General features: G+C 38.9%; 1 protein-coding gene across 1 annotated transcript in view; it reads right to left on the bottom strand.

Annotated features, from left to right (window-relative positions):
* The window catches only part of MARCHF1 (membrane associated ring-CH-type finger 1), a 150380-nt gene that overhangs the window by 25943 nt on the left and 100731 nt on the right, over positions 1 to 23706 (bottom strand). The gene's annotated exons all lie outside the window — the stretch shown is intronic.

A 23706-nucleotide genomic window follows, 5' to 3' on the forward strand; every position in this document is an offset into this window, starting at 1 on the left:
TTTCATTTGTATGTTAAATGGCAACTTCGACTTAAGTAGCTACCAATAAAGCTTTAATCTCTAATTTCAGATTCAGATTTTTGTGCATAATAATTCAAATAAAACAGTGTCTAGTTAATATATTAAAAATCCGTTTTATCAGTACTTTAACATCAAGCGTTATAATTGGCTTAATTTAAATTTGTTTTGACATTTTAGAGACTTAGCCTAGGCTAAGAATTTTGTCCTAAAACTGAAGATATTTAAAAAAAAATTTTTTTAAAGAGCAGAGTTCTTCAGTTTCCAGAGGTATATACATTCCCTAAACTTTATGTAAACAGATTGTTTGTATTTTCATTTTCTGGGAGGTGGTCTGTAATTTTCTTTGGATTCTCAAAGAGGTCCAAGACACCTTCCAGATTAAAAGCCCCGGCTTTAAACTGCTTTCCCTTGAACGGATTTAATAGCAATACAGAACTTCTTACAAAATAAGGAAGCACTGGGCCAGGGAAGGGCAGGAGGTACATATACTCCCACAGGCTGGAAATGAAACTTGTGCAGGGACTTGACATTGTTAAACAAAAGTTAACTTCCACGGCCAAAGTCTTTGTAAAAGAAAGGGATTATTAGGCCACTGTGGATCGAGAGGGTATTATACCAAGTGAAAGGAGTCAGATCGAGAAAGACAAATACCATATGATTTCATTTTTATGTGGAATCTAAAAATCAAAATGAATGAACAAGCAAAACAGAAACAGAGTCACGGATACAGAGAAGAAACTGTGGGTTGCCAGAGGGAAGGGTTTTAGGGGGCTGGGTGAAAAAGGTGAAGGGATTAGATGTACCAATTGGTAGTTAAAAAATAGTCATGAGGATGTAAAGTACAGCAGAAGGAATATAGTCAATACTACTCTAATAACTATGTATGGTGCCGCGTGGGTACTAGACTAATCGGGGGGATCACTTCGTAAGTTATATAAATGTGTAACCACCATGCTGTACACCTGAAACTAATCTAAATTAACACGGAATGTCAATTGTAACTGGAAAAAGAAGACCAGTCTTGGGGTGTGGATTCAAATCCAGCAGCAGCATGGCTAGGTAGAAAAGATAACACGTCTGTGGTCCTGGAGTTTCGCAAATGTTTTATACATCAAGGAGGGGGAGAAAAATGTAAGCTATTCCGAAAGGATTTACTTTAACTATAGACAAAGGGGACGGGAGCAGGCGACGCCGGACAGTTCGGGTTGGGCAGAGCAGAGCCTGAAAAGCTGTGTCCCAAAGACACCGAGGCTCCGGGGTTCGACCTCGCCTGGCTATTCTCTTTAGATGATCTTGGAAACAGCCGCCTGGAGTTTAATCCAATAATTCCAACGTACACGGAAGCCTGTGAGCAGGCTTTTGTTGGCTGAGCTCTGCAGGGGTTGACTGTCGCCCCTTTTGGTCTCTTCCTCCGACCCTCTGGCCTGCTGTAATTTAATTGAGGACATCCGAGGGTTTTCTCCTTGTCGGCGTGTTTGGAAAACAAACACTGGCTCGGAACCACAGCTGGCCAGAGCTCCTCGTTCTCGGGACTTCGACTAGATTCCAAACCCCAAGTGCAAGGCGCCTGTGTGTTCACCCGGCAAGCGCAGCTGTGTTCCAATCCTCCGCAGGATCAGGAAGACAGCCGGGCCCCATCCTGCCAGCCCCAAGTCTGGTTTTCCTCCATTAAGAAGTCGTTTTAAGAAGTGGAACCAAGGGAAGCTTCTGGTTGGCTAAGAATCTCGTTTCGGTTCAGACACCAGGGCGATTTTTGTTCTGGACCTTCGGGAGCCCTTGGCAGGGAGGCTGTTTCGCACACGCTCCTTTGGGTCTGTGTGACGTGGAATTTCTTGAGACCCAGGTGACGTTCTCGAACAGATTCCATGTTACTTCTGAGCTTCAGAGTGAGACGTGAAGGTGAGAGGAACTCCTGTTCAAAAGTTGATGCACTTATTTAGTAATGTCATTTTTGCCTGTCTCTTTGGAAATCTGGTAAAAACTGGTTGGCCTTGCTTCTTTCTCCCTCCTCATTCCCAGTTACTAAAATTCTGACTCTAAACACCTTTCTGGTCCTGGGTGGTTTGGCTCAGCTGTATTATCGACCTGAGGACCGAAAGGTCACAGGTTTGATTCCCAGTCAAGGGCACGTGCCTGGGTTGCTGGTTTGATCCCGGCCCATGTTGGAATCATGCAAGAGACTAATCGATGTGTCTCTCTCACATCAATGTTTCTCTCTCTCTTTCCCCCTCCCCCTCCCTTCCACTCTATCTAAAAACCAATGGAAAAATATCCCTGGGTGAGGATTAACAATAGCAACAACAAAAAAACCACCTTTCTGCCTTGCAGATTCAGTGGTCAGTTTCTCTAGTGCCATTAGATTCCTGCAAAGGATAGAAATTAAATGGTCAACCAATCTAATATCATTCTAAGAATTTGTTATTATAAAGTCAAAGAGGTGAAGTTCAGTTACCCACACTGAAAACGGAACAGGGAAGTATAACATTCCCATGAAATACCCCTTTCTATCAGAGATCCCCAAAGCTTTCCAGATCTTGAGCTGAGCACAATAAAGGGGCAAAGAAAAGAGAGCGAACTTTGGGTTACGTGAAAACGTGTGCAGCTGTGTGGGCTGGAGGTCTGTCTGCGGACACTGAGCAGGAGCAGGAGGCGAAAGGGCAGGGGCGAGGTGGGAAGAGCGGGCAGCCTGGGTGATGAAGAGCCTTGATTATCAACTCAAAGCCCGGGGCTGTGGGGCATGGGATTGGCACAGATTAACTAATGTGCAGAGAGAAGCAAAAAATGTTCTTCTATATCTCCTGCATGACATTTTTTCTAAAGAGATTCCTTTATGACAGAGGACGTGAGGTTGGCTGATGTCTCTGGGGGAGACAATGGGGACAGCTTCTCTGCCATTCTGAGGAGCTTGGGGGGTGGAGGCACAGAGAGACCGGGGGAGTCGCTGGGGAGAAGGTGGAAGGTTCTGGCTTCGTGACTGGATTCCTCTCCCGCAGGGGAGCTCCCCAAATGTGGAGATGAGTGGATTTGGGAGCAACATCTACAGAGACCAGATTACTTGAACAGAAGTGGGCAGCCGGTACAGATGGAGTGTGTGGAAAGAGAAAATAAGTTGTAGGACCTTGCAGAAAGCAGGTGTAAGGTGTAGATTGTCCCAGACCACGGATTTTAAGTTTGGGCCAGTTTTGAGCCACTCTCCAAAGAGGAAGGCAGAAAGGGGTTTCGGTGACTAGGGCTCTAGAAAGATCGCAGTTGCAGCGTATAAAGGATGAACTGGAAAGAGGGTGACTAACCGGTAACTCCTGCTACTAGTTTTTCTCTCCAGGAGGGAAATAACTGATGTCTTGACAGTGGATCTTATTAAACATGACTTTTACTTTGGAAAACACTGGTACTCTTATGGGTGAACTCCCATAACTTCCTGTAATCAGACTGAACATGTATTTATAACCGCATCACACCCTTCGACTTCCTTCTCTGGTACCTAAGAGGACAAAATGTCCCTCTACGGCGTAACATAATCATTCCCTGTGATCCTTCACCCTATATATTTTAAATGTATTATTACCTTCTCTTTATAGCCTCCTTCCCTTCAATGTGAAAACCTGGCTTGTTTGTCTCTCTCAGCTTTTATTCCACAATAGCTTATTATTTTATTAACTACATGCTAATTATAAAACATTTATAAAATACAGAAAAGTAAAACAAAGAAAATCATTTATAATCTCATCTGCATTGACTATCTTCAATCTTTTCTTCTTTATGTGCCCATCATATCTATTGGAATGTAAACATTCAGACCACATCGAAATGTAATTCTCATATACCTTTATTTCTTTGGAGCACCAGCAGAATGGAGGTGGGAAGGTGTGGGGAGGGGTGGACAATTAGGAGAGTATGAAGGCAGGTTTATTTTGTGCCAAGAAGAGGTCAGAGAATGGAAGGAGGGGGAATCACACTTGTGCTGGGAGTCTAGATGAGAAGACGGGTCCCCTAGAAGCTCCTGTAGCAGAAAGAGGTCTCACTGCTCAGGAAAAACTTGGAGACTGGATCTAACAGAGGACCCCCTGGAGAGATGTGTACCAGATGGGAGTCCTGCAGGGTCTGGGTCACCTCTCAAAGACCATCCATCCTTAACTTGAAAACTGCACATTGTCTGCACTTGTGTCCTGGAGCCCAGGACTGGAATGTGTCTCCACCCGTCGATTCACCCATTGGCTACCAAACAGGAGTGTCCCTTTCTGTGTACAGTGCTTCTCTCAGAACCTGTCTGTGTAACCAGTATGGCTGCTCCCTTTTGCCATGGCCCAAGACATCTGTCCCTATCGAAGGGGGTTAGCCTCGGCTATCTGGTGGGACGGTAATGGGGAAGCCGTCTACCCTTTCATTTTGGGGAAGAAACTAGAACTGAACAATTGTGAGACACCAAGCCCCAAAATGTTTTCTGTTTACATAATTTAAAGACAGCTTTATTGAGATCTAAGTGACATTTACACTCCATATATTTAAAGTGTAAAAGTTGATATGTTTTGACATATATTGTACACCTGCGAAACTAGCACAATCAAGAATATGAACGTATGTATCATTCCCCAGTTTCTTCTTATCTTTTTGTATTTCCTCCTACCCTTCACCATGCCCCCTCCCCAGGGAACCAGTGATAAGCTTTTTGTCTCTGTAAATTAGTATGCATTTTGTAGAATTTTATATTAATGGAATTACAATACTGTATGCTCTTGTTTACCTGGCTTTTTTTCACGCAGCATAATTATTTTGATATTCACTCACGTTGTATAAATGTATCACTATTCACTCCTTTTACTGCTAATAGCTTTTCATTGCATTGCTGTACTAACTACAGTTTCTTTGTTCACTTGATGAACATTTGTGTTGTATCCAGTTTGGGGCTATTAAAAATAGGGCTGTAGTGAACTTTCATGTACACGTCTTTCTACAGATACACACTTTTATTTCAATTGGATAATTACCTAGGGGTGAAATGGCTAGATTATATGGTTGGTGTATGTTTAACTGTTTAAAAACACTACCAAACTGTTTTCCAAAGAGATTAGACTATTTTGTTTCCATCAGCAGTGTATGAGGGTTCCAGTTCCTCCAAATCCTTCCCAGCTCTTGGTATGGGCAGTCTGTTTAATTTTAGCCATTCTAACAGGTGTGTAGTAGAATAACTGTGCTTTTCATTTGCATTTCTTTAATGACTAATGCTGTTGAACATCTTTTTATATTTTTATTTGCCATCTGTGTATATTTGATGAAGTATCAATTGAAATTTCTTGTTCATTTTAATTTATTGTTTATTTTTATTTTTACTGTTGTGCTTTCAGGATTCTTTTTTTTTTTATCCTCACCCGAGGACATTTTTGCATTTTTGTTCAGATAGAGCGGGAGGGAGAGAGAGGAAGAGAGAGAGAGAGAAACATCGATGTGAAGGGACACATCGAGTGGCTGCTACCCGCACGACCAACCAGGGCCGGGGACAAACTGCAACCGAGGTACCTGCCCTTAGCGGGAACCGAACCCGGGTCTCTCCGGACCGCAGGCCGATGCTCCAACCACTGAGCCAAACTAGCCAGGGCTTCAGGATTCTTTATACATGTGGGATACAAGTCCTTTATCAGATATATAATTTGAAAATATTTTTCCAATAGGTGGCTTGTCATTTCATTATCTGAACAGTGACTTTTGAATAGCAGATGTTTTTTATTGTGACAAAGTCCAATATAGCAATTTGTGTTTTCATGGATCTTGCTTCGATGTCATGTCTCAATATCTTTGCCTAACCCAAAGTCATAAAGGTCTCCTATGTGTCTTCTGGAAGTGTTATTATTTTAGGTTTTACATTTATAGGATATATTATAAGTTAATTTTTGTATATGGAGTGAGATGTGGATCATAATTTATTCTTTGCAGTTATCAAAAAAAAACATGTATTCCCCAATTTAAAATTAATCACCAAAATTATATTGCAATTTCAGAAATGCAATGAAATAAAATTTGTTGAGGTATAAATAATAATAAAAAAAATGAGAGCCAAGGGGAAAAAAACAAAAGACCATACATTCCCTACCCAATTGCTTTTGTTGCTTTGTCAAAAAATTATTGGACTGCATATGTATGGGTGTATTTCTGGACTCTCTAGTGTGGTTCATGGATGTGTTTGTCAGTCTGGACAACTATACTACATTGCCTTAATTCCTGTAGGGTTATTTGTAGCTTTTCAGTAGTCTTGAAATCAGTTAGTATATTCCTTCAACTTTGTTCTTCTTGTTGAAGTTGATTTGGTTATTCTAATTCCTTTGCATCAAAACTGAGACCTTATATAATTTATTTATCCTCTCTATGCCTCACTTGTGTTTTCTCATTTTTGACACTATGAGAACACCTATTTTATGTTTCTTAGGAGGGTTAAATAAGGTTTGGTTTATAACAAAGCACGCGGCACAGTGCTCAGCACCAGCAAGCAAATGGTAAATTCTGGCTCATCATTGTGACAATTACCATAATTCATCTTAGTATATCACTACTATATATGATCTATGCTGCTATCAAATTTACTTAACAGCGACTCCATACTATGCATTATTTAATTGATCACATTTTCCCCCTTACTTTGACTGCCAAGCATTTTGGAAGCAAATTACCTGTCCCAAACAAATAATACACAAGAACTGTGGTATGCGTCATCCTTATGTTTGCCTTATAACTTTATTCCACTCATTTTCTTTTACTGAAACCTCCTTCATCATTCACCTGACTTTTGGTATATATTTCCGTAGCAAGCTCAAATCCTCTGTGCATGGTAATGTAGCCTCTCGAAGGCTGTAGCAAGAGGGGGCTAAGCTAAGCAACCTATAAGGCTTTGTAGGCTGACTGATGTTTGAATGCCTGATCTGTCAACTCACAATAATGGGGAAAAAATAACGCCAATTCTTCAGTAGTGGATATGATCATTTGTACTAATTTTATATGAATAAACTTTCTCAGCTTAGTGAAATAAGAATAGCAGCTGAGAGGAACTCACATATGTTTTATGAAATACGCAACATGAAAATGCCCTGCACCATTAAGACCCATAGAGAAACTTCATTTAAAGCCACATATTTGTGTTCTCAGACCTTTGGAGATCATGAAATGACACATGATTTTATGTTTCAACCTTTATGTTATCAACTTTTGTGTAATCAACTTTTAAACAGAAATGTAAGGGGCAGAACATCTTACAAATGTCTGAAAAATTAGCTGGAAACCCAGATCAGTAGTACTCAATGAGTAAATAAGAGTCACGTATAATCAATCACTATGTAAGTTAAATGTAGCCTGTGAGTTGTATTACCAAGATTCCACTTCTGGGAATATATCTGAAGAAACCCGAAATACTGATTCAAAAGAATATATGAACCTTTATGTTCATTATAGTATTATTTACAATAGCCAAGATTTGGAGGCAGCCCAAGTGCCTATCAGTAGATGAGTGGACCAACAGCTGTGGTACATTTACAGAATGGAATACCACTCAGCTGTAAAAAAGAAGGAAATCTTACCTTTTGTGATAGCACGGATAGACCTGGAGAGTATTATTCTAAATAAAACAAGCCAGTCAGAGAAAGACAAGTCCCATATGATTTAACATATATGTGGAATCTAATAAACAAAATAAACAAAAACAAAATAGAAACACTCATAGACACAGAGAACAGACTGACAGCTGTCATGGATGGGGGATTAGGGAGCAAGGTGAAAGATGTGAAGAGATTAAGCAAAAAACAAAACAAAACAAAAACAAAAAAACTCACAGACACAGTCATGTATGGTGATCACCAGAGGGAAAGGAGGTGGGGGGCAGGGAGGTAAAGGGGGGATAAATGGTGATGGAAGGAGACTTGACTTTGGGTGGCGAACACACTATACAATATACAGATGATGTATTATAGAATTGTACACTTGAAACCTACTTAATCAACCAATGTAACCCCAATACATTCAATAAAAATATATTTAAAATTAAAGAAAAAGAATGATTATACTCTTAAGGTGCAATAAAGAGACCAAAATATCTGAAATCCAAGTAATGATGAGGAAAAACAAATAAGAGATTAGGGTTGAAAATGAAGTGTTCAAGTTTTCAAACTTCAGTAAGAGTCTTAACTTAATCCATATTTCTTGTTGACAGTGAGCCAGCAAAAAGAGTGAAACAATCCTTCCTCTCCCTTTATCGGGATTTTCTTCCATCCAACCACTTGGGAGTGCAGATCTGACTGAACTCCGGAGCGATGTGGACACAGCTTCCAGAGAAAATTGGAGCTACCCCACTTACATAGTAAAGAACCTTCAAAACTGAGTCTCGACTCTTAGAAAGGGAAAAAAAACATACAACTGGTGGGAGACTTAATGTCACAAACCATGAAAAAGCTGTTGATTGCAATCATTATACATAGAAATTAGTCATATATGCTGACATTGTTACTACAGCTTTAAAAATGTTAACAGCCTGTAGTAAACAACTTCCCATCTCCTGGAAATGCAGAGATAGGACATAAATGCTAGGGGATTATTCTAACTTTAATGCTTTAATGTACACATCATCCCTCAAGTCAAATTCTTTCACTGTAATGACACGATATCTTATAAAAAAGTAATAGCTCCGTGCATACAGGGAATGTCTTTGACCCTGTGTATTATAAGAGATGATTGTGATTTAAGGTTGGCAACGCAGGAAATGGTTTTCCAGAGCGGAGAAAACAGTGCTGTGGGTTGCCTTGACAACATGGGTTAGTTGCATCACGAAATCCATGGCAATGCCGGACCTTCTAGTATGTCAAGATTGGAAACTATCTAGCAAATTAGGTTAAAAGAAAACGAATCCACTGCCAGGCAGTGTTACCTGACCTCTAACATATTAGTTCTCACTTTTTATCATGAACCTTATTAGAGAAAAATAGATGAAAAATCTAGGTGGGCGAGGCAGTCAGGAAAGCAGAAGGAAAACAGAAAGTGCAAGGGTTTCTGTTCAGGAGTCTCTCCCCACCTCTGAACTATCTCTCCCCCGACAGAATTTCAGGAGTTCCTGCCTATTCTCTGAAAGTCGATTCTGCTAAGAAAAATGTATCTCGCCCAGACTCTGTTGATTTCCGCAGGAGTCTCCCACAAAGCTCCTCTATGGGGAGTAACACTTGCCCATATTGCATATCCTTAAATAATGAGCATCAGAAGGATTACCACAATAAAGAAGCTAGTTATTAGTTGAACAGAGAACAAAACCTGCTAACATATGTGTCCTGTGGTCCAATTATTCTGGCAGGGCTGAGGAAGGGTTTATCTGCCAAGTGTCACTCCTCTAAGACAAAGCCTGTTCCTGAAAACCTACGTGATTGAACAAGCGTGTTCCCTTGCCTCACGGATCCCTTGGTGACACTGTTCTTAGTAGTCAGTTTTGATACTCTTCTTCTAAAAATCACCACAAAGCATTTTTCAGTGAGGATCTGGCATTTTTCTTTCATAAATAATTTTTTTTTTAAGGTGAACGGAACTCTGCTTTTCTTTGGCTTAAACAGCACTTACGAGTCCTGTTTTCAACGCAGTCTTATGCTGTGGCTTATTTGCTGTTATCAGAGATGGGTCCTGGGTGCAGGAGACATGTCTGGATGGGCTGGTCTTCTCTTTGTATTTCCTGGCTTGAAGGTCACGGAAGGGAACCCGGTCTGGAAGGACATACACTAGGGGCAGAGGCGGTGCCTCTAATTTCAAAGTTGAGAAGCATTAGCACAGCTCCTGTGAGTCACGATGGTATAAACGGGTCGACAGACAGCCGAAACACGGGCAGGGCCCAGGTAACGGAGCAGAGTGTGCCACTGAGTAGAAGAACAAACAATGTTTTTGTTCCAAGTAACATGTATTTTCTTCTCCTGGGTAATAGACAGGCATAATAGATGGACCCATCACCTGTATTAAAGGCCAGTGTTATTCACGACACTTTGTGTCCACCAAAGCAAAAACCTTCCCTCCAAGCCTATAAATAATTTACAAAGTGGCAGGGATGCATGGAAACTTGCTTTTCAGAAGGATCTTTAGAAGAGATGGATAAACGGGCATGGCATCAACGATCATTCCCTGACTGTACAACAGATAGAAACATAGGCACATTATTTTGGAAGCACACCAAAGTAGTCATCATGGACAATTTCTGGTTCATTCCTAAACAACAGGATATCTCAATCCAGATAAGAATATAGAGAATCCAAGCTAAAAGCCATAATTAGTGCTCTTAGCTAGGTCCTTTAACTGTATCATTTGACAAGCTAACCACAACTTCCACACAAACACTCTTTAAAAAAAATTTTTTTTTCCTTAATTGATTATACAGAAAGAGGAAGGGAGAGGGAGAGAGAGATAGAAACACCAATGAGAGAGAACATCGACTGGTCACCTCCTGCATGCCCCCCACTGGGGTTTGGGCCCACAACCTGGGCATGTGTCCTGACAGACAGGAATCAAACCGGCAACCTCTTGGTGCATGGATTGACACTCAACCACTGAGCCACACAGGCCGGAATATACACACACTCTTATAGGACCACAGGAAACAGAGGTTTTTATCTAAGAAGGCAGAACTTATCTTTTTCCAATGATTTCACTTCTCATGGTATGTGGCCCATCTGTTCTTTGGTCGACTCAGTGTGACCACATAGGTGGTCAGTCTCTCATGGGAACTATTCCAGTAAAATAAGTGAGTCTATCTTGTGGTCACATTAAAAAAAAAATACCTTGTATTTTAGAGAAGAAAGTAGGCACATCTAAATAACATCCACAGCTGGGGAAAGCAATGAGTATGTCAGAAGAAAGTCTTATATTTTGGCCCTCGTTTTACTCAAATGTCTAATTTTTAGTAAGACATTAAATAATCCTTGGGTTTTGTGTGTGTGTGTTCTTTTCTTTTATAAAATGAAATGGTAGATTCAGTGGTTTCTGATCTTTCTTCTTTAGAGGCCAAAGATATTTAAGAGTTTCTGGGACGATCAGCGGTCAAAGGCAAACAGAGAGCAAGAAGAACTCTGGGTCTCCCTTTCTTCACTTTTCTCACTACATAGTCTAATAAGAACACTTCAGCATTTGCCCCCTGGCTATTCACTGTTTTAGTTAACATTTTAAAATGAACTTTTTTTTTTTTTGTACGTGCCACCAGCGGGAACCGAACCCAGGATTCTGGTCCGCAGGCCGACGCTCCAACCGCTGAGCCAAACCGGCCAGGGCTAACATGAACTTTAAATTTGGAATAATTTTAGGTTTATAAAAATGTTTCAAAGATTGTACAACCCCTCAACCAGTTTCCCCTAATGTTAACCTCTTACATTAATCAAAATGAAGAAACCAACATTAGTACATTAATATAAGCTAAACTCCAGATTTTATTAAGATTTCACCAGTTTCCCCACTATTTTCCTTTTAAATGTTAGCTAGACAATGTTCCCCGATGAACGTTCTGAGACTATCTTTCACAGAATTTAGAAAGTCGGGGAGACATGTAAAAGACAATCCAGTACCTAACGGAGGCTTTGATATCCTCAGACTGACAGAAAGATCTCAGGTAGGAATTCCTTCCTCCTTATGTGAGTTACAGCTACAGAAACAAGTCTGAATTGGCATCACCTGGGCGTTTGATAGGACTGCGGAATCTCATGCATCACTTCAGGCCTACTGAATAATCACAGCGATTCATTTTTTAGATTTATTTCCATAAACCTACAGGAAAAGCTCATTTGAAGACTACATAGAATTTCATCTTATGACCATTTCCTACACCCTCCTAGACCCTTCTGCACTGCTATCTAGAGGAAATCACTACGTTTAAAGATGGTAGGTGATGCTTCTGATATTGATCTCCATCACTTCATATAATATGCTTCTACTGCTATTGACAACTTACTGATATTACACATCATCTATTGAGCTGTTATCATTGTTGTTGATGATTTAATGCTCAGACACAGCCCTCCTCACTCACATGCCCCATAACCTCCCAGGATAAGTGTATGGCTATTTTGCTTATATCAATAGAATAAATTATATTGTAACTATATAAAGTGGTATTCATTAAAGAAATCAAGCATTACTCTATTAATTTTTAGAGACAGAAGAAAGGGTAGGGGGAGAGAAGGAGGGGAAGGGAGAGAGAAAGAAAAAGAGAAAAACATTAATTTCTTGTTCTGCTTATTTATGCATTGCTTGGTTGATTCTTTCATGTGCTCTGACCAGGGACCAACCTGCAACCGTGGCGTATAGGGATGATGCTCTCAGGCTCAAGTGTTCTTCAGAGGGTCACCTGAGGATCCTTTCATGTGATCAGGGTGGTCAAAACTATTCATAATAATTCTTAGATTTTTTTTATATGGTGGGATTTTCCCGAAGCTAAATTATGTATGGTGTCACAAGAGAGCAAATGTAGAAGCAGATATGGGATTTTATTTGTCTTCCAAAGGCCAGACACTAACATGATTTGCAAAATGAAAAACAATGCAACTTCTCATAAATATTTTTTGTTTTGGGAAAATAAAGTTTTGCATAAAAATGCATTACTTATTTAACATGCAAATGTTTCTTTTTTTTTTTTAATTTTTTTTCTTTTTATCCTCACCCGAGGATATTTTTCCATTTTTTGTACAGATAGAGTGGGAGGGAGAGAGAGGAAGAGAGAGAGAGAAACATCGACGTGAAGGGACACATCGAGTGGCTGCCACCCGCACGACCAACCAGGGCCGGGATCAAACTGCAACCGAAGTACGTGCCCTTAGCGGGAACCGAACCCGGGTCTCTCCGGACCGCAGGCCGATGCTCTAACCGCTGAGCCAAGCTGGCCAGGGCATGCAAATGTTTCTTAAATGACAAGTACGTATTTGAACATTTCAGTTTCAAGTTCTAACGGGGCAAATATTCATAGATATCACCCACATAACCGAAAGTTTTTAGTGTCATCAATAATTTTTAAGACTAAGAGCCTTGAGGCCCAAAGGTTTGAAAATTGCCGCTTGGGGTTAATAATTTATGTTATCAATAAATGTCTGTTGCATTTGAAAAACAATTCCCTTTTAATCTCCACTTAGAAAGTAGCTACCTTAAATTTTCTATTTCCTTCATTGCATCTATCCCAAGCCATTCAATCCTATTTCTCAAGCAAATCAGAAATGCTGTAAGGTTGATCCTTTCTTGGAGACTTCTGATCCTAAGGATGCTATTTTATTCTTTCATCTGAGATGGTCATTCTCTTGGTCTACATATTGTTTCCTCCTGCTCTCCTCCTCTGCACCATCCCAGGCGACCACTTTCAAACAGTTTAGAAATGCTGGGTGCGCAGCCCTTGCCTTGAGAGCTCCTTGGTTCCTCTGCTATGTTCCCTCCAACACGTCTCCAATCCTAATGGTTTTTACTGTATCAAGGCCCTTATTTTGTTCAAGAACTTCCTTGAAAAGCTTCCTAAGAAGGCACCAGATGTAAGTTTTAAATTACTTGCATTATCTTCAAAGTCTTTATTCCACTCTTAGATTTTTTGGGTATGTGTGTCGAAGATTCAAGTTGCAGTTAAATATTCCTTCAGAATACTCATGATCTTACTGCACCATCTCTTCAGCAGGCATTGATGAGAAGACCACCATCATTCTGGCTGTAGTGGAATTCATCAGAAGCCATTTGAAAGCTTCCAGAACTTAGTATTTTTTTTAATTTGTTGGTATTCTAAATTTTTACAGTAACATAATTTTATCTAAGTCATTATTCATTTGTGCTGGATAACCATGCCTTTCATTTTCAGAAGTATTCTTGCATTATTATTATTTATTGTTTTTCTCTACTTTCAGTATCTGGAAATGATTTCAATCTAATTCTAGACTACCTTGACTAAGACTTTTAAAAAGTTATTGTTAAAAGTATTACAGATGTCCCCCATTTCTCCCCGTTAACCCCTTCCTCCCTACTCCCACCCCCTCAACATTCTCCTTTCCTTTTCTCTTCTCCGTCTTTCTTCAGTCATGCCTTTTAATGTTTTTTTTTTTCTTTTCTTTTTTAAATAAAGAAAGAGTGTGTCTTGTTTTTCTCACCATGGTATACTTTATTTTGTAATTTTTGTTTTTTATCCTCACCTGAGGACATTTTTCCATTTTTTGTTCAGATAGAGTAGGAGGGAGGGAGGGAGGGAGAGAGAGAGAGAGAGAGAGAGAGAGAGAGAGAGAGAGAGAGAGAAAGAGGAACATTGACGTGAAAGGGACACATCAAGTGGCTGCCACTTGTACGACCCACCAGGGCTGGGGACAAACTGCAACCAAGGTACGTGCCCTTAGCGGGAACAAAACCCGGGTCTCTCTGGACTGCAGGTCAATGCTCTAACCACTAAGCCAAACTGGCTAGGGCACCATGGTTTATTTTAAATGGTATTAAGAAGACTAAGCCCTGGCTGGTTTGGCTCAGCGGTTAGAGCATCATCCGAGGACCAAAGAGTCTTGGGTTTGATTCTCGGTAAAGGACACGTACCTGGGTTGCAGGTTCGATGATTTAATGCTCAGGCTGTGTCTGAGCATTAAATCATCAACAACAATAATAACAGCTCAACTGGGCCCCAGTTAGGGTCCTTCAAGAGGCAGCCAATCGATGTGTCTCTCTCACATTGATGTTTCTCTCTCTCTCTCTCTCCCTCCCTTTCACTCTATCTGAAAATCAATGAAAAAAATATCCTCTAGTGAGGATTAACAACAAAAACAACAATACAAACAAACAAATAAGAAGCTTAAGAAAGCATGCAAGTAATTTCTTTAGAACTTGAACCTGGGTCTTGTTTGTTGCTCTGCACCCAGTCCTGCCCAATCTAAGCTATGTTGATGGGAAGGGTTCTCGCTATACCTGTTTTCTTTATCTTCAGAACATTTAAGATTCATCTGAACATGAGGTTTCTTTCTTTCCTTTTTGAAAGTGGGTTTCTCAGTGTGCTTTTCCTATAATCACAGGATTTTAAATCACAAGAAACTTAAAACATAATCTTGTCCAGTCTCATGAAGAAACTAAGGCAAAAATCATAGGGATTAAGCTTCAGAACCAGAATTAAAATGGGATTTTCTGACTCCTAGCCCAGTGCTCTTTCCTTTACTGTTTGAATTATTTGTCCTTTTAAATTGAGCTACTTTCCTTATATTTATTGCAGTTAAAAGAGTATTTAAAAATATTTATTATTCCCAGATTGTAGAGTTCTCTGTGCTTTAAGGGGAGCCTAGGGTCTTCTGGAGGAAGGTCCTTATAATCAAAGCTCTGCTGTCTTCTCGCTAAGCCTCTTTTTCTCTTGGCTTCAAGTTTTCATGTGCAGGGACCTCCATTAGAGTAACATAGCTTGCCTCTCTCTCTGCCCACCACTCACTTCTCCATCAGACAGAACGAGAAAAAAGAATTGGGTATCGATTGCTCAACCTCTCTGCCTCCTGTCCCACTTCCCCATATTTTATAATATTCCACGCATAAGATACATTTCACAGGGGCAGGTTCTGCTGCATCTGTGGCTGCGTGGGTGAATCAGCCTACTTTTGGGTAAAACATTCATATGCAAGATAATGTCATTGGTGTGATGAGGCTGTGGGTAGTATATCCATGTGGAAAACAAAAGAAGAGGAGCAACTTGATAGTGTCATTTAAAGACAAGTTGAAAATTGGAAGGAAGTAGCCTTATGAGAGATTAGTTCTGATTTGGAGTGAAATCTTCCAGCCACCTTGCTCTTTATAATGTTGATAATATCACAGAAGCATGTTGATGGATGTACAAGGGGGTTGGACACCATCATTCCAGATAGATCACATCAACATCTTTCTCATTTCTCTCTTACTGGTCAATCGAATAGAAAAGAAATTTGATTTGTCTAAAATATTTGCTTTAAAGAAAGCCATATTGATTTTCAGGGTCTTATGGTTCAATAAATTAAGCCAAAAATTTAAGGAAATTTTTTTCTTATGTTTTATGCCAAGATTTGAGAAATTAGAATAGTAAATTTAAAATCAAATCCCAGGTGAGAAAAAAAATTTTTTAGCTGGAGGAAAATTTAAATATGAAAGTAACTTAAAACTCAATCATTATATTATCTTAAAAAATTAAAATGAAAGACAAATAAAAGTTCTTTCTCATTAAAAAAACTCAATCATAAGATGATGCTTTAGGGAAATCTTTATTTGTAACTGTGTGTGTGTGTGTACATATGCTTCTGCACATTCTAATGTTATGCTTTTATGCTTTCCATATGGATCACTGTAATATTGATTCCATCATTTTCACCACCATTTATGTTTCAAATATCAAAATACACAATACATAAAAGAGCTTCTATTGTGTGTCTCTCATTCTCGTCAAAACAAAATGGATTTCCCCAAGGGCTGAACTGTATCCTGTTAAAGACAAATAGTAAATCTAATGTAAGTGCTTCTTTTCATCTAGAACAGTGACATTTTTACCAAGCAAGAGAGGTTATGTTCTTCAAGTGATAATTTTTAAAGAGAGAAACAGAATGAAAGTAGTATATATAAGTGGATCTCCTACTAACAAGTACTGCAGAGAAATGTTTCAGCCCACAGTGATTATTCAGGGGTTATTTATTTAAGTCTCCAGTGAGACATCCTCTATCAAATCCTGCACTGTACTCCCAATTCTCTCTCCCCATTGTCCTGGCTGTCCAACTCCCGAGTAATACCTTCTTGTTTAGCCTAGGTTATGTGAAGCATGGAGAACAAAAGAGAAAAGACAGTCATCTTGCTATGTGTTTGTAGTTATTGCAAAAAATATATTTTAATATGGATGGTCTCATAAGTAAAGACTAAACATATGGTGGCTTGCTCTCTTCGAATTACCTTTATTTACCATTCCCGCTGCAGTTACAGAAAATTATTGATCCCTACACCACCACCCACTGACCACCATGTCTTTCAAATTCATTACAAAATCTTGTACATAATTCATTCTTTTCCATCTTTATTGCAGTGGACTATTTGCTCCCTGAGAGTAGTGTTTTTCCTCTCTGGTTCACTATTGAATATGACTGGCACATAGTAGCTAGAACAGCGAGTTGAGTGAATGTGTGAACTGGGCGTCATTGGAGCCTCCTCAGAAAAGTCATCCAGAATATCATCTGCTGCTGATGTGGCTCAGATCTGCCTAGAGGCTGTGCTGTGTTTATGGATGGACGCTTCATGAAACAATAAGCTCTCTGCTGCCCACAGAAAAATATTTCTATTTTGCACAAAACTATTCCATCATACTGATCTGAGTTGACTACACAATTTGGTTTTGAACGTTTTAAGACTAAGCAACCTCCTAGTATTTCCTCAAAAGACATAGGAATGAGGTCATGTAAGAAATCCCAAGCATCCACTAGAAAAAAGCAGAGCAACTTGTATTTTCCACCTCATTATTGTTTGACATAAGTCATGTTGGCATTGCTATCTACTCGCACTGGACTATTACTTTAATTAACATATCAGTTGTAGTTTTGACAACATGAATGTGCTAAGGCAATAAACCAAATAAAAAATAAGGAAAACATTTTAGTGGAAAAGATAATGCTTCAATTGCCTTGAAAATTTTTTCTCGTCATGATATTCTTGTTATGTTGTAGTTTATTTGTCCTTTTCTTCCCACAGCGATCAGCTAAGTAGCCTGTTGGGTTCCTGCTTCTCACTGAATGACGCAGCGAGACGGTAAAGGGAAGCGTGTGGCTGTAGACATCACCACCAGTAGTGATAGATGTGTTGTGGAAAACTTACCTGGCTCATCTGGGGAGTGTGAGTTTGAAAACAGAACCATTGCCTAAGATTATGGCTTACATAGCAATAGAGCTGACGCACCGCCAAAAGATGAGAGAACGGATGCGCTGCACGTTATAAGGGTGTTTCTTGCAAGAACTATAAAGAAACCTCTGCCTGGCCTCAGGGTAGATCAGAGATTTCCTATATTTGTGAAGAAATTAAACAGCAAACCCACTCCCCTAGACTGGGCTCTGATTATAGGGGAACAGGCTGAGGCAATGGAAATCTTCATTTGCTAAAGAGTGTGTGTGCATGTGTGTGTGTGAGAATATGTGTTTATATCGTGGAATGCCAAGTAATTTGAGTAAAATTGAAAATTAAGAAGGATACCAAAGGAAACTCCAAGACTCCAAGAATGACACCGGAGGGTTCGTGGCACTAACCTTTCCCAATGATCAAAACAGAAAGTGGCAGAGTTCATCTAGTACTGACGTCAGCTTTTTCTAGACCCAACTCTGTAACTCCTGACTTGTGTTGTTGTTTGAAATAGAAAAGCAGTAGCTATGTCAAATACTGACTAAGGGCTAGTGGAGGAATAGAGCACAGTGGATGCTCTGAGAGCAGGGAGGAAAGAGAAACAAAGAAAAGCAGACAGAAGGGCTTTCAGGACACAGCTGACTGGTGGGAGCAGACGGAGGATGAGCAGCCTTATCTGTGTTTCAAGTTATTGAGGTTGTAATGTTTTTAGCCTGTAAAATAATTGTTGTTTATACAATGATGTAACTAGGTATTAGGGAAGTATATTGGGTAAAACTTCCATGTTTAAGAAGAAAGATTTTTAGCAAATATTTTTGCAAACATTTATTTGGAAAGATTCCCATTAGAAATGATTTACATAAAAGCTAAAGTTTTGAAGCTCAAAGAGAGAGGATTTCGGCCCTTCAGGCACAGTCACAGTGTGATGAGCACAAGCTTTAGAATCAGGTAGCTTTGGGGTGTATGATATCAAGTAAGTGTGGTACTACATCTCATTTTCCTCATCTGTAAAATGGGACTTATGTATTCCTACATAAAAATGGGGTTGTAGCCCTGGCCGATTTGGCTCAGGGGTTAGAGCATCGGCCTGTGGTTCAGAGAGACCCGGGTTTGGTTCCCACTAAGGGCATGTACCTCGGTTACAGTTTGTCTCCCGACCTGGTTGGCTCATGTGGGTGGCAACCACTTGATGTGTTCCTTTCACATCGATGTTTCTCTCTCTCTCTCTCTTCCTCTCTCTCCCTCCCACTCTATCTGAACAAATTATCGAAAAATGTCCTCGGGTGAGGATTTTAAAAATGGGATTGTAATGAAGATTAAATTAAGTGGTCTATTCTTAATATCTGGCACATAGCAGAAATTCAGTGTGGGTGGTTGTATTAGTGAAATCGCAAATGCCCCATAATGATAAGTAAATGTTGCATTTTAAATTTCTTATATGATTAGGCCACATTATTAATAGAATGCCAGAAGACCCTACCTAAGAATCTAATCACATGCCCTGCCCTCTCCCATTTTAACACTATGAATTGCAAGACCTACAGCTCCGCAGAGAATCAATAATAACCTTTGGGCAGTTGACTCGTTATGGTATCACAGGTTCTTGGCTCTTTTAAAAGATGGGACGCTATATCAAGTTAAGGAAAGGAAGGAATTAACATAGTATTTATCATATATAGTTCTTGATTTTTTTAAATAGATATTGCAGCCAAAGCATTGTAAGTCATGGGAGAAATGTAGAAATACCAAAATGATTATTCCTTTATATTTGGCATAAGAAGTTCACACAGAACTCATATATTATGAACCTCCCAATATTCAACTATATTTATCTGCAAAAATGACAAGGGCATATGGTTCAATCTAACTGTTACGAAAGCCAAGGTAATTGATTCACTGCCTCATTTGATTTGCAGAAATGAGACAAGGAATAAATGGATGCATACAGTAGAATATTTTGTATTGTAAATTTGCCAAATAGTTTGTATATGGAGACCTATGTAAAGAAACATTGTAGGGGAGGACACCGAGTTATCAGTAGCGTTGGCTATCTTCAAGCTTAGCTACAAACCCAGCAGCTGGTTTCTCCTGCTCAGGAGTGATTCAAACCTGAGCCTCCTACAATTCTTCAATTCCAGTTAGGTGGGTTTATGCTCCTAACTAATATTGTGTCCATTTCCAAATTTCACTTAGTCATCACTCTGCTTTCTATATTTTTGGCTTTTTGACTTCTCTGGGCCCTGAGAATTATTTCTGACCCAGGTAGCTCAGTAGATTAATGGGACTTTTCTTGAATGTTATAAAAGTAGCTGAGCTATTTACTGACTTAAAGACGATGAAAATTGTTTTTCCCTCAAATAAGTTCATGATTTTATTTAGACTTTAAAGGTTTTCCTCTGGAAATATTAGCACACCTTGAGAAATTTACTAACTATAGATTTTGGTGTAGTAGTATTAGAAATTAATGAAGTAAGGTTTTACTGATATTTTTAGAGACTAACAATTAAGCCCCAAAGTTAATCAGATTGCAAAGAATTGTTCTTTTCTACTTTCTGAAGCTATTTCACCCCACAGAATATTCTGCTTCCATTGGCTAATGGTAGAAATTCAGAATCATTCGCTAAATTAATTGTTTTATGTGGTTGGCCTTTAAAATGTTATAAGCTGTAATGGAATTACTGAGTTGAGAGCAATTAACTGGATGTACTTAGAACACATTCTAACCTGTCATTCTTCATGACCACTTCAAAACTACCAAAAGAAAACTGTTGATGAAAATTAGTGGCATCAAAACAAACCATCTAGACAAGTTTTAAAACGCCTCATATTTGTATAGTGTGTACCATCTCAGAATCTCAAAAGTCATTTTGCATACTGCCCTTTAAGTATTAACCCAGTGCCCCACAGGTTTAAAGGAGAAAGGAGAAGTTTGGAATACTTTGTCCAGGTTTTTAAAGCCCATGAACCATAGAGGCAGGGAGAGAATGCATGTCTAGGAATCATACGGTAGATCGGGAGTCGAAAATTCAGACACCTTACTAGAGCCACAGAGGTTCTCAGATGAGTGGAGATGGCGCAAGGCCTCAGGGTCAGAAAGAGAAGGGGCGGAGCGATGGGGAGAACTTCAGGGAAACAGCCCTTGGAAAGGCCTAGCCACCATCTCACTCCTCGGGCGGTTGTCCTAGGAAATGTGGTTCTGGTCAAACCAGATCCTGTGATTTTCAATACAGATGTGTGCAACCTTACGCAAAATAATCACCTATTTAAATGTTGGTAACTAATTCAAATTTTAATCTTTGTGGATCAAATAAAACACATTGGTGGGCTTTCAGGAAGCAACCTCTGGATGAGATTCTAACATCCTCTGTAGATATATAAATGCTATTAAAAATGAAGGATGTTGACATGCTGCCCTTCATTAATATTTATGACCAATCAAAGGAAATATTTTTTAAAAACTAGGATATTTCATTAATCAACAGATAGTAGGTGCCCACTAGGGTGCCACAACATATTCATTACTAAGAATATATTTAGTATTTTAGAATATAATGAATATTCATAGTCGTTTAAAAAAAGGTAGATGTAGTCACTGTATTTCTCTGGTTTATAAACAGGTAAGTTGTGGAAAAAGAATTTCCCAATAGGGATGCAAATTGTTGGGAATAAAATATTAAGAAAGAATCAAATTTGAATATAAGGGATCATTCTATAAAAGCTGAAGGTAGAACATAAAGACTTTTCAAGTTATATACAGAGTCATGTATTGTTTGCTATACAACAATGGGAGAGAGGGTAGATATTACGAAGAAGAGAAAATGTGAATATTTTATTATTTTAGATTGTGGCTTTCAAATTGAAATATTATGTTTGACGGACTTGAAATGAAAAATTTATATAGATGTAGGTTAAGGAAAAAACATGGAAAGATATACAGATGCTATGAAATAATTTGTAGTTCCCTGAGGGATTAGAAGAGAAATTTGCAGAATCATGGAGCACAATGTATCATGTAGCTACTCCAGACAAACATAGGTTCGGTTCATTGGATAAAGCAAAGGGCAAGGAGTTAGGGTCCATTTCTATTTCTGGCATCTGATTTCTCTGGGACCCAAGGAACAAAGTGTTGCCTTTTGGAACTCAGGTCACCCCATATGTTGAAAAAAGACAATGCGTGTCCCAAAGGCATTTTGTGCATCAGTTTTGACATCTCTAAACCATTTGCAGATTTTTAAAATCAAGGCTACCACAAATCAGGAAATGCTATTCTCTCTCTTTATAATTTACAGATTTTAATGGAGAATTTTGATGGCCAGCCACCAGTCAGATGCCTCCTGGAATATTCTTGTTTGCTTTACACTCTGCTCATCCTGGAACCTATCATGTTTATTTCCAAGCAATGTTCTCTTTACATACTATTTCTTTGCATTTAATGTAAATGAAAAAGCAGCTGTAGGCAGACTCATTATTTAAACTGCAGTCTCCAAACTCCGATTTGGAAATTGAGGGATCCAAGGCTGCAGTTGGGTAAAAAATAAATAGGTTACGTGCAAAAATCCAGGGGCACAGCTATCAAGCATGAATGACATAAAGTTCATTTTCTTTGTATCCTTTACAAGTTTTCCTCTGCCAACTTTGAGTGAGATGCTCACTTTATATTTTACTCATATTGAATGAGATGCTAATTTTATATTTTACTCATATTCTTTATTTTTTAGAAAAATAGAACATAAGTGAGGAATTTAAATATTAAGTTTATAGATAACAATATATTTATCTCTGTCTTAGAGCTTGGTGCATATGATGAAAAATAATACTTTTTCTATCTACTCTAATTATACAAGTACATTCAAACCAAATCCTCAAATAAAGGTAAACACAAAAAAGAGTCCATACCTTATAAAAAAAAAAATCATTCTCTTCTATTAGCTAGTGCCTGACTTTCAAGAAATTAAATGAGTTCATACTTTTTTTTGTTTGTTTTGTTTTTTTGTTCCTCTGTCTTTACTTTATTTTATTTACTTTTTAACAGATTATTTTTTAATTAATTAATTAATTTATTTTTCTTACAGATGTTTCCCCTTTTTCCCCAACTTTTTCTTCTCCCTCCCTGCCCTGTCTCCAGCTTTGTTGTCCATGTCCATTGTTCATGCATACATGCATATAAGGTCTGTGGTTTATCTCTCCTCCACCACCCCCCTCACCTGGGGATTGTCCGTCTGTACCCCACTTCCACGTCTCTGGGACTACCCCATTCCTCAGACTGTTATGTTCATTATATTCCACAAATAAGTGAGATCATATGATACTTGTCTTTCTCTGTTTGGCTTGTTTCGCTTAGGATAATACTTTCCAGGTCCCTCCATGTCATCTCAAAGGATAAGAGATCTTTCTTTCTTACAGCTGCATAGTACTCCATTGTGTATATGTACCACAGCTTTTTTATCCATTCATCTACTGATGGATATTTGGACTGTTTCCAGTTCTATTAAATCTTCTTAAGAATTGACCTCAGTAAATACAATGTTCTCACAGTTTCCATCAGTTCAATCACATTGAATTACAAAAATATTTTGCATATGTAAAAATATATGGACATATATATACATACCCCCACATACATATGCATTCACGTGCGCGCACACACTTTTTTTTTTTTTTTTTTTACTTTGAAGAGTGATATAAAAATCAGAGGCTCTAGACTATAAAACAGAGAAGGTGGGATTATCTGCAAATGCTTGGCTGCATTTTACATATTGAGCCCAACACAAGACATGTACTATTCACGAATATTTAGCACATTAGCAAAATCTTATTGGGGGAAGAAATGGGTTTTTAAAACAAGCTTGCTTTGCAAGTTATCTCCTCCAAACCAAT

The sequence above is a fragment of the Molossus molossus genome, unplaced genomic scaffold (assembly GCF_014108415.1).
Source record: "Molossus molossus isolate mMolMol1 unplaced genomic scaffold, mMolMol1.p scaffold_m16_p_4, whole genome shotgun sequence".
Taxonomy (NCBI): domain Eukaryota; kingdom Metazoa; phylum Chordata; class Mammalia; order Chiroptera; family Molossidae; genus Molossus; species Molossus molossus.